The sequence below is a fragment of the Patagioenas fasciata genome, chromosome 5, assembly GCF_037038585.1.
Source record: "Patagioenas fasciata isolate bPatFas1 chromosome 5, bPatFas1.hap1, whole genome shotgun sequence".
Lineage (NCBI taxonomy): Eukaryota > Metazoa > Chordata > Aves > Columbiformes > Columbidae > Patagioenas > Patagioenas fasciata.
Window position 1 is genome coordinate 58,962,912 of NC_092524.1, and position 14,361 is coordinate 58,977,272.

Genomic DNA, 14,361 nt, shown 5'->3' on the forward strand with positions numbered 1-14,361 from the left:
TTATCTTGAGTAAGCACAACTGAAATAGAAAATAGCTCTAAAAAGTTGCATAGATCTGTTACAGAGAAAGATTTCTTTATAAGGAAATTTAGAGAAAGTGAAGAATGGTAAAAAACTGTGAAGAGTAACAGTATCAAACTTTTCTATGAGACAGGAGCATGAAGAGGGAATATTAGTTAAGGAGAAAAGACAAAAATTATGTGGAGGTTTTGTTAGTGTGCAATCTCATTACAATGAGTCACAGTTGAGAAATTTTGCCTTAGAGGAGTTCTTTTGATTCATGGTAAGAAACTGGCAGGCTCTGGAATTGAAGAAAACCAAGAATTAGTAATGGAAAATACCAAAAGTTTAGAATTTCAAGTCTAGGTGATTATTCCAAATGTTCTGAATCTTGTAGCATTGTACTGTTAGGTTTCATATTAAGATGTAGGGGCGGACGGTCTGTCCCAAGAACACTGAGGTCTTTACTCCAGTACTGGAGGAAGGTGAATTATACAAGGTTGCTTTCTCAGACATATTTGTCTACCCTGTTCTTAAAAATTTGCAAGGAAGGATGTTCCATGCTGTCTCTCGTATTTTACTATGTGTTCTGATATGGGTCACTAATAAACTGTGGGGATTCTGTTAACCAGTTGCACATCCACCTTGAATGAAAAACTGCTAGACTACACTTTCATAGCTTCCTTATGTCTCATTTTCCAGCTTTGTGGATTTCTAAAATCACTCTCGCTGTCCCAAAGGTTGTCCCCCTGTTGTCACTGGGGCTAGATAAAGACAAGTGCCAGTTGCTACATCAATGGCATTGGCATTATTTTTCTTTAATTAAGGGATTGCTGACACAGGGAAATAAAAAATGAAACAAAATGTAAATAGACTAGTATGTAAACCTCAGGGAAGTAGGATGCCCTCTGAAATTAATGCAAGCATGCAGAATTGGAATGGGAACACTTGTAGCCAAAGATCCTTTCCTACTCTGGGAGGAAGTTGGGTAGCAAGGGACAACAGGGCTGGACCTTGTGTCAAGGCAATGTTGTGGGACGCAGCAGGGAGTTGCCAGTCCAAAATATCTGCCTTCTCCTACCACCCTTCCCACTAGTACTCCAGATTCCCCAAATTTAAACCTCCAAGATGCCTTGACATGTAGTTCGCAATACAGCTGAGAGTTCACACTGTACCAGCAAGTAGCACAAACACAGGGCCATGAGAAAATTACTGCTGAATTGCATGATCTACGCAAGTGTGGTATGCCCACCAACACCCAGGCGTGTGACATTCGCTTGTCATCTTTCCAGGAAAATATTTCCAACACTTTAAAGTTTCCTGCACTTATTGGAGATGCTGTTTTTTTGTGGCATTTATGTCCACTTACATAACTTCTGTAAATATGTTGCTAATTGTTGGTTTTGCTTCTTTATTCCATTTATCCAGTGCCCTTTGAGTGGTTTTAATAAAATCACATATTATGACTAACGTTCACTTGTCCCCATCAGAAAGTCCTTTTATGTGTCAAATAAAAAGTGTCTGCAAACTAGAGCCCAAGCCTTTGTTCCTTACACATCCAAGTCTCCCATCCCTCTCACTGGTATCTTGGGATTCCTTCAGGATGGGGCAAGGTGATGCTCACACTGTGCAGGCCAGGAAGGCATTGCATCCACATGGTAGCCAAATTTCTCACTCAGCTGGAACAATAATGAAGCACGGAATCCCAGTCTTCAAGATTTGCAAAGGAAATGCACTCAGAACACGCTCAGAAGCTAGAGCGTATTTGTGCATGTTTACACTGATGTAAGAAATGTATGAGAGAGGGAAAACCATGAATGGTGGATGGCTTACAGTAAACACTACTGCAGGGTTTTACAAAGAAACTACCCTTACAGATAGATTACTGCATAACTCAGCTATGTCCAAAGATCTAATTCACAAAAAATTGTATCTAACATTTTTAGTGGTAATCATTACAAAAGCAATTCTACTGAATGGTGCTAGTTTAGTGGGACCAGAAATGGCTCTGTACTGAAAAAGGCTGTTCCAGGAAAAGTTAGTCTACAAGTAGCTGATCTTTTTCATTTCCTTCATTCTCCTCTGTCTGAAGCCAAATTTGCTTGGCACTGCAGCAGCTGGCTTCCAAGATAAAGCTGTAAGATCACACACAGTCATGTCGTGGTCTTTGCGTGTTCACCAATGTCCGCAGCTTCTGTGTAATGCAGGGTTCTCTCCATAACAGCTGACAGTGACTTGACAATGCCGTGTACTTACAAAGCCTCCCCTTACACAAACCCAGACTAATTGCAGAAAGGTCACAAAGAGGAATGTATAAGTTTTAAAGACTGATGCCACCAAATCCAAGAAGTTCCTAGTACCACCCTGAGCAGTGACTGTATGTTGATCTCAGCAATGAGTTTGGCATTCTGGTCCACAGTAGAGTATTCTTATTCCAAAGAGTATCACTGCAATGTTTATATACTGATTCAAAGATGAATTGGTAACATTAGTGGACAAATTATTCTAAAATGGCTATTTCCAGCAGTTTATGTACAACATAATTCAACATATCCATCTTCTGTAGCCAATATCTATCTCACTCAACTAAATTTATAAACATCTCTGTTCACATATATACAAGGCATTTTTATATAGTTATAAAAGATTAAAATACTGAACAATACTGTACTTTTGATAAAATATTGGTGGTTGCTTTATAGAGCAATACACATTATAATGTGGAAATACACATTTTGGGGTAATTATATCTGTTTTTCCTGTGATTCATTTGAAAGATGATGCTTTAAAAACCCCGATTCTGATATTTTTGAAAAAGCAATTTAAAATACACCTCTCTGCAGAAGAGATGCAAGTTTTTTGAGTATTTGAATAAAAGGAGGTTAAAAATCAAAAGGGAAACAAAAAACATAAGGTGATTAAAAAAGAATACATACGTCTACGACAAATGTACTACTTTTGCGGCCTAGATCTCTATCTAAATACGTGGCACCTTGGAAGAAGGAGATTTCTTTCAGAAGGAAGTTTGCATGCAGGTGTGAGTCTTTCCCCAAATGCCTAATTCCCAATTTCCTTAAATGTTGTAGCATGTTTTACTTTAAAATAATGCTTGGAGGCAATAAGTAGTTCTAAAGCTAGTTAAAAGTCTGTGCTTTAGCTATTTCATTTTTAGTATTTACCCTTGTATATTCAGAAAAAATACAACAGTAAAAAGCAATCTGAAGTCAGGATGTGCTTACTATGGTATCAGAAGAAATGTAGTGAAAAGAACATAATCAGGAAGGCAAAAAGAAAAGATATAGCTTAATCCTCTGGAGAAAAAAAAAAGTAAGGGGTGGTGGGGTGAGGAGGAAAGGTGAATTCCTAGCACTCTATCAAATGAATTGTGCTTTGGGTAAGTAAGAAAACAGAGGAAAAAAAGTAAGCTGCCTTTCTTTCTCTGTTGCTGGAGTGGAAAATAACAATATCCAGGCCAGGTTTTCTGCATGGCTTTGACAGCCACCTGCACCAAAAGGAAGATGTTCTCTTTGTCTTGGCCCCAGGTAAGCTGCAAAGGCTATTTAGTTAACCTCACAAGCTAGCTTAGGAATTGGAAGAGCTAAAGAGCATCTGGAATATTATCTTATTGCTCACTTTTATTCATAACTTTGTTTCATAACTTTGTTGCAAATGCCACATTTGCATTTTTCAAGTAAATGTATTTAAGTTTTCTCTAATGTGAAACCAATTTCAAGTCGTATGACAGACATTGGCGAGACAGTCTTTCATAATTAAACTGTGCTAGTCTCACTCTTGTAATGTCCTGGACAAGGTCCAGTGTGTTAAGAGAAAAAGAGTGTGCCCCTGGCTGTGCTGTAAAGGCCAGTATGGACAGTAGCAATGTGGGTGTCTTGTGTTGAGGGTGTCAGGGCCACCAGTGAGTATGTGGCACCCATGAGTCCTCTTCACATCTGTTACTGACTGGCTGTTCAAGGCCTCTTCATGAAACAGGAGAAAATAGGAAGAACAGAGCAACTAGCCCCACAAGAAGAAAGGGAGAAATGGGGAAAAGGCCTGAAGTCAACAGGGAACACAGACAATTTACAAGAGATTATGAGAGAGCAGAGGAAAACATGAGAAGGGCAGAAGGGAAGGGTCATCCTGCACTCAGACAGGTTTGCATGAAGACAATCTAGAAAAGATTCAGAGGACATGTGGGAGACCCCTGCAGGACCAGTGTATGAGGGGTGAATATGAGGCTGACAAGCACAAATAAAGCAAAGTAGTGAAAGAAATGAAGCTCAGGTCATCTGCAGTGAAATTTTGTTGCTTTGCAGAGGATGGCATACCTTAGAAAATTTGGAGAGTTCGAGAAGTGTCTAAAAATAGGCATCAGTAATAAATTTTGGGATACATTCACAGAGAGAAGACTTATCTTGCAGGGTAGCACGTGCAACTAAGCAAATAGTTTTCTGAGGTACAGCATAATTGCTTAGAGGAGCTTGTAAAAATGTGAATAGAGATAAATGGGACAAGCTCATGCAATTTCTTCACTAGATTTCAATGTGCAGGGAAGTCACACAAAAAAGGAAGTGGAGATTGCTAAGAAACAATGAGATGATGGAAGATTTCCAGCAGAAAGAAATCATTGATATTGATTAGAATTACTATACAAGTACATAGACTGCCTCAGGAAGCATGTATAAGAATTAAAAAAAAAAAAAAAAAAAAAAATTTGAAACATACAGATAAGAAATGCAAGTAGCTTGGACAACAAAATAGAAGAGCTTTAATAATAGCATGGACTGACAAACTGGATATTAGAAAATTGGGCTAACAGTCATTACTAGAATGCAGGTTCTGGAGAATATGCACTATTCAGTGAGCATATGATCAAATTGGTAAAAACAGTAGTTAGAATTTTAAGTTAATTATGTGGTATTCTGCACTAGAACGGATGAAACAATCCCTTGGGGTCAAAAACAAACAAGAGAAGGAGGGCGAATAAGATTGTACTGCCCATGGGCCAGTACAGTGAGAGGTGTGAGAGCTCACATTAACATTACTAAAGGCAGAATTCTGACAGGGAACAGTCTCATTTTGGAAGACCTTAATTTCAAGGTAGGGTTTGGAAAGCAAGCACAGCTTTCTGCCAGGTACAGTAAAAAGGTCTGCAGTCAATTTCAAGAGGCTCTAAAGAAATATAATAAAAGCAAACACAATGCAAGCTTTTAATGACCATAGCTGAGCTCCCTCCCACAAATTTGTGAAACTAATTAGCCATTTGAGCACTCAAGAATGAGCAAGACTTCCTCAATCACAAGCCCTGACTTTCAGGGGGGAAAAAAAGTATTTAAAGAAACTGATATTTCTTAACAGAAAAAGTGAAAAGTACTAAAATGATGACTTTGCAAACCCCAGTAATTCATGGTACAGAGAGTTATCTCTTCAAGAAGCACTGTAGTAGTCATTGCCTTCAGGGGTGGGCAGCTGTTGAGGTGAAGAGCCAGAAGTCCCTTACCTTTCTCATGCCCTCCCTCAGTTCTCATTGCTCTTAGCTCACACAGCAGATACCTGGGTTGTTCAGCCTCAGTGGACACAGTGCTTGGCAGAGGCCTAATAGTCATCCCAAATAAAATAAACAGGCCTCTGTGTTGGGTGAGTAGGACAAGATTCAGCTGCTTCCTCTAAGGTGCTGCTCCTAGTGATCTTCAGACTGCCTTCATTTTTCACTATTTTTGGAGCAGGGCACTACCGTCATCCTGGTGCTCAGTGTAGAAAATGCATTTCTAAGAAAAACCATGGAGTGGCAAGACCTAAGGAAGGACTCTTTGGAAATGGAATTTTATTGAAGTAGAAAACTCTATTGACAGGAAAAATAAGGAACAGTTTAAAAATCCTTGAAAATTACATAATGCTTTCATTGTTTACTGGTTGAAGGAGGAAAATGAAAACCTTTAGGTTCCATTTTCTTTTTTTTTTTGTCTGTTCAAAGTAAAAATTAACTGCAATCTGAACTGAAGAAGGTTTGAGTAGAAAAAAAAAACAAATATAGAGATCAAAATTTTTAACCACTGGTCATACTCTGTCCTTTCCTGATTATCTGGAGGCACATCTGAAAAGAACATGGGATCTTTTTGGACTTGACTCATTTCAAGTTTGAGATGGTTGTTCAGTGATATCAGTGACTAGTTGTGCTCCTCTGTGCCAGTTACCCACTACAAAGTCAGTGAAATCAGCTGAAGTAACATTGAGATTTATCAAAGTAAAAGCTTTTAAATCACAATGCTTTACTCTTACGAAAAAAAAATGTTGGGAGAAAACTTAGTCCTTTGAAGTCGGCAGGAACTTTTGCCATGACCCTGAGTGGCAGGCTTTTATTTTTTCTCTTTTCACTGTTTCTTTTTCCTTCGTTACAGTGCCAGACCCTTCAGGTGTGCCACTGTTCTTTGTATCATCGCTCTTGCAATGAGTGTGCAACAACATCTGCAGGACACTGCCTTGCTACAACACACAAGATACAGCCTCTCCTTAGAGAAGATTACAAAGGCTTTTCAGGTGTCCTATCCTTAGTTAAGATTGCACTCCATTCACAACAAATACTCCTACACAATAAAAACATAAAAAAAGAAACTGTTATCTTCAGTGGTATACTCAGATACCATATACTGTTAATACACCTGGATGGAGGGAGGGAGCTTGCTACATTTTAAAATTAAACCAGTAACTTACCAATGGGAGGCACACCAGCAGCTCCTCAGGGAAAAGATGAGAAAACAAAACAAATATGAAATGAGGACAACAAGAATTAAACCCAAATCACTTCAGTAGGCTCATATTTCTTTCTAAAATATTTCCAAAGGCAAATATTACATATTCCTTAGACTTCTATAGCTGGTGGAGGGTGAGTCCTTTCATGGAGCTGACTGACATGGGAGTCCTATTGCTCTGTGCTGTCCGTTGAGTCACTCGTCTGTCTTACCAAATTCCTCAATTCATGACTGTCACTGATCTTACAATTACTCCTGTATGGCTAAGAGGCACAAATTCATGGGTCTTCTTTATTGTGTTTGGTCATCTTCAAATGATTTCCAGGTGAGTATCAAATTACATCCATAGATATTTATCTAGAAGATGTTCCCATACTATTTTGTGAAAGTGTTTCTTGATCCTTATCATGCAGCAAACACGTATCCGAAAGAAATGCTTTATGTTGTCTTCTGTGGTGCCCACCACACTCAACACATTCTTATTCAGTTGAAAAATAAGTGTATATAAATCCATTTTAGATTATGATCGCCATTGTAGAACCTTTAAATACCTCTGTAACTCTTTATCTCAGATTTGGCATTGTTTTCATTATTCTGAAAAAACTTTTCTCATCAGAAATTAATTTTGAAAAAGTCACGGACTTTCTGGGACTGATGTTTAAATTCCTATGTGATGAAGTTTAAAAGTTATATGATGTCTTAGAGATCACAACTGTTAAGGGAAGGGAAGGGAAGGGAAGGGAAGGGAAGGGAAGGGAAGGGAAGGGAAGGGAAGGGAAGGGAAGGGAAGGGAAGGGAAGGGAAGGGAAGGGAAGAGAAGAGAAGAGAAGAGAAGAGAAGAGAAGAGAAGAGAAGAGAAGAGAAGAGAAGAGAAGAGAAGAGAAGAGAAGAGAAGAGAAGAGAAGAGAAGAGAAGAGAAGAGAAGAGAAGAGAAGAGAAGAGAAGAGAAGAGAAGAGAAGAGAAGAGAAGAGAAGAGAAGAGGAGAAGAGAAGAGAAGAGAAGAGAAGAGAAGAGAAGAGAAGAGAAGAGAAGAGAAGAGAAGAGAAGAGAAGAGAAGAGAAGAGAAGAGAAGAGAAGAGAAGAGAAGAGAAGAGAAGAGAAGAGAAGAGAAGAGAAGAGAAGAGAAGAGAAGAGAAGAAAAGAAAAGAAAAGAAAAGAAAAGAAAAGAAAAGAAAAGAAAAGAAAAGAAAAGAAAAGAAAAGAAAAGCCCACAACAACAAAAAAAACCCACTTCACTTTAACTGGATACTTTTTCATACCAGAAAGTTTGATCACTGTGCTAATGTATTTGCTAGTGGTGGAAAATCAGGTCCTATATTCTTAGATGTGTGCTGAAGTTCCCTGAACATTTTATCTTTGGGCATTTATTTGCTTCTAAGTTTGGGCATTCTCTTGAGAATTTTTTTCTTTTTGCTTACTTCCTGGAATAAAATTGAAATTTTGACCCAGTAAGAAAGGGAAGAAATAGAGGGTTTAAAGTTTGTTATATGACAAAAGATATTACTAAAGCACAGAAATAAATGATACTCAGCTAAGTCAATCTCAATATCCCAAAGATTTATTAATGGAACATAAAGGCCAAACACATTAACTGTCCTTGAGCAAGTACTCTGAACAATCCTGTTTTCAGTTCCTGAGAAAATCAAGATGGGAATTTGTTTCTTTGCTTGAGGTAATTACATGCAAGTTTCCTACATAGAGGTTTCCTCCAGGCTATAAAACAGGCCTAAAACTGTACCTTGAACACAAAGTTTGTATGGAGTCATGTCCCTTTGTCACACAAGTCTAGAAATTTCTTAGGGTCAAGGTTTTCATGTCATGCCATCCCTATATTTAAAGTCTTGAGTTATTTAACTGTTATTTTTAATACATTCCACTTGATATGCATTTATTATATGGACGAGAGCTGACTGGCACTTCTGCTGAAAATTGTTTTGTCAGGAAATGCCCAATTAATACAAAGAAAAGCCCTTCAGTGGGAATGCCTTGTTTTCAGTAAATAAGATGTCTAGGTCATGATAGCATCCAGTTTTTCCTTCCACTTTTTGACCTGATTCATGTTGACAACAACAAAACAATAATTTGAGAATTGTCATGAAATGGGAAAATGTGGATTCTTGCCCAGCTGTAATGAACAAATTTCTCTGTTGTCATTGCCAAAATTGACAACTTTGATAATTAGGAAGGCTGTTGTATAATTTGCTGTTGGGAGTATCTGGCATCCTATCTCTACTGAAACAGGGAGAAACAAATTTCTCTCTCCAGTGGATTTGGTGGCATAAGTGTGATGACTTCAAGAATGTCAAGCATGACTGCCATAATCAAAAGTAAAGTCTTGTGGCCTTATCAAAACTAACTTTTCAGGAAGAGATCAAGCTCCACCTTACCACCAATTAAGCTTTTTGTCACAATTATGCTGCTGCAGAACTTCATTCTTCTGGTGCTGAGACAGTTCTCTCGTAATTTCAAATCTAAGTTTATAAAGCATCAATTTTTTACTTATTTTTTCTTGTTCCAAGATACAGTTTTTAAATTGTTTCTTTTCCCACCCTTTTGTTTCCCCACTCTATTGAATCACAAGAAAGCAACCTCTCCTATTGTGCTGGTTTGGGCTAGGGTAGAGTTAATTTTCTTCATTTATTAATTATTATTACTTATAGTATAATAACAATAGCATAATCCTATTAATATTATTTGTTTTGTTTTGTTTTATTCAATTATTAAACTGGTTTTATCTCAACCCACAAGTCTTCTCACTTTTACACTTTCAAATTGCCCTCCCACCTCCCTTGAGGTGGGGAGTGAATGAGTGACTGTGTGGTGCTTACTTACCAGCTGGGTTTAAACCATGACACCTATAAAATGGGATTTCCATTCCCTCAGTTACCCTTGATAATCCTTTTCTTCATTGTTTCTCTTCATCTTTCTTGAACAAAATTCTTCAGAATTGAACACAGCACTCAAACTAAGGTTTCCACAGTTGTTTCATCAATTACTTCTATATTTCTCTAACTTTTTGCAAATTCCCAATGCACCATGGTACTTTTGTCTTTTTAGTAACTGTTTTGCAGTGACAGTACACAGACCTCTTGTATTGGACTAATAATGATAAGTCTTTCTCAATATTTCTAACTGCTAAGCTCCTAGTTGCTACCAGATGTTATTATTACTGTTTCTTTACGCTATTCACTTTCATCCCATCTCTGCAGGTTCTCAAGGTCCTCTTACTCTTGAATGTGATACCATGCTGTATTTGTGATGTCTCAGCTTTGGATGATTGGGATTCTTTTTTAATACCAACCTCATATTTGTTCAAATGGAGAACCCAAACTGACAAGTTTAAACAAGATAAATTCCCAAATACACAACGTAAAACCCCAAACTTCTGTCAATGGAACTACATTTGTAACTCTTGTCAGTTTAATTGTCAACCTTTCACACGTAGCTATTATTGTCCCTCTGCAAACCAGCTTCTTACCTGCCCTACGGTTTTTGCAAAGATGCTTAAAGCCAAGGTGAGGTAGAAGACATATAGATAAAATAAATACGATACACAATGCATTAAAGTATTAGGCTAGTTTAGCGTATCCACCTTGAGTAAACTTAAATCACGTTTTATACCTTGTGCTGTTTTTTTCCAACTCTTTCAGTCCCAAAACCAATTCAAAATAGTGAATCTGCTTAGGCTAAGCAGCACATTGATGCAAATATATTCCTTCCAGAAATTAAAGAAATATCTTCGAACAGTGTTGTACTGTACTTTGTTATGTGAACACAGTGGTCCATTCAGAACTCAAGGCTCTTTCCACCTGTGGAGAGTGCATTTACATTTAGACACTTCATAGGAGAAGAATGTGGCAGTTAGGTATGTAAGTAAAAAACTGAGAGCCAAAAAGCTCAGCTTCGCTACTAGATAACTCTGGAACCATGTAAGTAGCTTGAATTAAATGGTAATTCAATAACATACCAGAAGAATTTTTAAAGTTGCACCTTTAATTCAGGACACCTTGCTCCCAAAGGAGACCTGCTAGCATTGTAATGCAAAGTCTAATGGTGCCGTGTATCCATTCTCTGGAAGAATCAACCAGAATTTATTTTCTGTTCACTTTCCCTGTGTTATATTTTTAACAGAAATTTTTCCTAGGTAGCATAATGCCATCATTTGCCTTAATTTCAAAGTATGTCTTATAAGGAGCTTTCGTTTGTTTGGAGGGGTAAGCTATGGCTGATGTGAGTTTTCCTTCACTGTACACGTTATGTTGCTAAGTGACATTTGGGAATTAATACTGCATGTTGCTCCTGTTTCTCTGAGCCAGCAGCATTTCGTTGCTATGTTCCAGATGTCAGTGTAATGAGATGTCATCCTTATAAAGATCCGCATTTGAACTGTAGGAGAATGAATGAGAGCAGTATCTTCAACAGCTTTATTGGTATCAAAACTGATACATTATTAGTTGTGAAATTCACTGGAAGCTTCTAAACAGAATTTCTCAAAGCCTTTAAGGTTTTCAGATGTTTTGAATAACAAGACCAATATAAATCTACTTTTAAAGACATATTTTCTGAAATAAACAAAAAGGGAAACTTCTCTGTCCTTTTCTTAAACTTCCTCTTTTCTTTATGAAAAATCGGTTAGTAATTCATAAAAGACATAGAATCATAGAATGGTTTGGCTTGGATGGGACATTAAAGATCATCTAGTTCTAGCTTCTTTACTATGGACAGGCACACGTTCCACTAGACCAGGTTGCTCAAAGCCCCATCCAACCTGACCTTGGACACTTCCTTGGATGGGGCATCCACAGCTTCTCTGGGCAGCCTGTTCCAGTGCCTCACCACCGTCATGACGGAGTTTCTTCCTTATATCTAAAGTAAATCTACCCTCTTGCAGTTTAAAGCCATTATCCCTTGTCCTGTCATTACATACCCTTATCAAAAGTCCCTCTCCATCTTTCCTGTAGGTCCCCTTTAGGTACTGGAAGGCTGCTATAAGGTCTCCCTGGAACCTTCTCTTCTCCAGGCTGAAGAACCCCAACTCTCTCAGCCCGTGTTCACATGAGAGGTGCTCCAGCCCTCTGATCATCTTTGAGACCCTCTCCTGGACTCACTCCAACAGGTCCATTTACTCCTTATGTTGGGGACCCCAGAGATCACACACTGCAACATAAAAATGGTATTGAGGTCAGTTACTATTTCATAACTGTGCTCTGAAAATAAGTAAGTGGTTAGATATTTTGGTCTCTCTGAAATTTCTTATATGATAACTATCTCATACTGTAAATTTGGCTTTTTACCCAGATGCAAAATATTCAATTTTTCCAACTCTTAATCAGCTTGGGACATGTATTATATCTTGTGCAATGAGCATATCCTTATATGTATTAAAAAACGTGCCTAGAGCCCAGGAACTCCAACATGTATGCTGTGATTTTTAAAATGCTCTTGTGCCAACATCATGACATAAATGTTAAATCAAACAGATGTAATTCTCCAGTATCAGTCTTTGTTTCCATTACAGCTATGATGCTACCAGAGACCCTGAATAAAGAAAAGCAAGTATCATAGAATCATAGAAAAGTCTGGGTTGAACAGGACCTTCAAAGGTCATCTAGTCCAATCCCAAGCAGAAGGGTAACCCAAAAGCAGACCAAGAGATCAAAGCATCACTCAGAGTCTTAACTGAATCTTTAGTTCCTATCGTGATATAGGAAGGGAAAAGAACTTCAAAAAGTGCCATCCTACACTCCAGTAGGTCACTTCATCCTCCTAAATACATACTGGTAATCCAGAGTCTCCTTGCTCTCAAAGTTCTGCATTAACACTATCCATTCACCATTTCACAAGAGGAGGTTCAGCTTCTCTCGGGCTTTCATATGCCATACTCCCAGTGCTTATATTCCAATATTTGCTTTTTGTCATCCACAGGTGTGTCACAGGTGTCAAAACTTTTGCTGAACTTTAGGTTCAATGCAAGAATCAGGACACTTGAATAAGTCTCAGTGAAGTTTTATGGACTTCAAAGTTTAAAATGTATGCTTAGCTTGACACCTGGAGAACAGGCCTTGTGAAGTTCATCTTACTAGTCATAAAATTCAGTATACGAATATATCACTTTTGCCAGATCAGGGCCCCTTAGCTGTAAACTAGCCGAGAATACATAACTGGGCGGAAACGTCTTCATGTGAAATGCATTGGGGAGCTTTTTTTTTCCTTGTATTGCTCTAGATCTATAACAGATGACAAACATATCCATATCTTTTTGATCACTAAAAAAAACAAATTTGTTTGTCCAAAATGTATTATAGGGCAATAAAAGTGTATTTTAAGTGTACTTCATCCAAAATCTTATCAGTAAGGAAAGTGGAATGAACCATTTGCTTCATCCTCTTTTTCTATAAAAAGTCTTGGTTTTGGAAATAAACTATGATTAAGAGAGCAAAAAGGTACATAAATTGACCAATGTAGCAGCACTGGTCAGGTTAGGGATATAGTAACAAATTCTTATTCTCCTGATCCAGTAAGAGATAAATGTTCTGTTTCCCTGGAAAAGCAACAACATAACTAAGTTCAGAGAATACAAATTAACGGTTTAGGAAGAGAGAGGGAAGAAAAGGGATTACTGAAACTGTGCTTGCAGATTAAAATACTTTTTAGTAAGGGATTGACATTGCACGGCTCACTGTATGGAGCACATCATAATTTGGTGTTACAATGCAAAGATCCAGGCTGTCTGGAGACAGTTTTTGCTTGACCTACTCTTAGGTGACTGCTAAAGCTTACTTGTTGAACACACACTAGTGAAAGTCACTGGCCAGTGTCTACTTGTTCTTATGCACAGATGTGTGTAGAGTTTCTCATGAAAAGCCTGGTTTCTTTTCTCCAGTTGCCGAGATTCTTTCCTTCTTCTAAAGGCTTCATCTTTTTAGTTACTGGTATCAACCGAAAGGTGATTTAAGTCTGGAAGTTGACCATTCTGAAGGAAATCTGAATTAACTTCTTTCCCATTGCAGGCAAGATTGGTCCCTACTTCACCCTGTTGGAGAATGAGCTCTGTTTCTTTTGAGTTTTCTGGTTTAGTGTCAATTTAATTTTGCTATTTTGTCAAAATTTCTACTTTACAACTCATTAATTGCAAGCCACAGTGCAAATAACTAACAGGTCTTGGCCAACCTCTTTGAAATATTGTGTTCTGCTGTATGGATTACCTTCTCACAGCAGTGAAGCAAACTATTAAATATGTGTAAATGCCTGTAGGCAATGACCAAGGCAGTAACGTTAGCCTATAACTGTGTTGGGTTGCTTATTTCTCTCCATGTTGCTATTTTTACAAAGGAAATGTTTAGATCTAAATCCTGACCCTTCTGTAGAGTGACTCTTGAGACTGTGGAGCTAATATGGTTCTAAGTATACTGCAAGGATTGGATGGGATAAGCAAACTATGGATGTCCTATGAAGAAACAGCATATCTTGTATATCTCGAAGGCTTAGCTCTATTAAGGTTTTGAAGAGGAAATGGTAGTCAAGAACTATCTTTTGAAAATAGCCATGGTAGACTAAAGTGACCTACACATAAATGAAACTTAAATTTATTCAGATTTTCGCACCCACTTG

At 37.9% G+C, this 14,361-nt stretch overlaps 1 long non-coding RNA gene across 2 annotated transcripts in view; it reads right to left on the bottom strand.

Annotated features, from left to right (window-relative positions):
- LOC139828137 (uncharacterized) overlaps positions 1-14,361 on the bottom strand; it is a 211,917-nt gene that overhangs the window by 18,385 nt on the left and 179,171 nt on the right. The window contains exon 4 of one of the 2 annotated variants that reach the window (XR_011739442.1): positions 11,458-11,907. The exons of the other annotated variant lie outside the window; for it this stretch is intronic. This is a non-coding gene — a long non-coding RNA (uncharacterized lncRNA). Of the gene's footprint in view, positions 1-11,457; positions 11,908-14,361 lie in introns of those variants that run through there. 2 annotated transcript variants of the gene reach the window in all.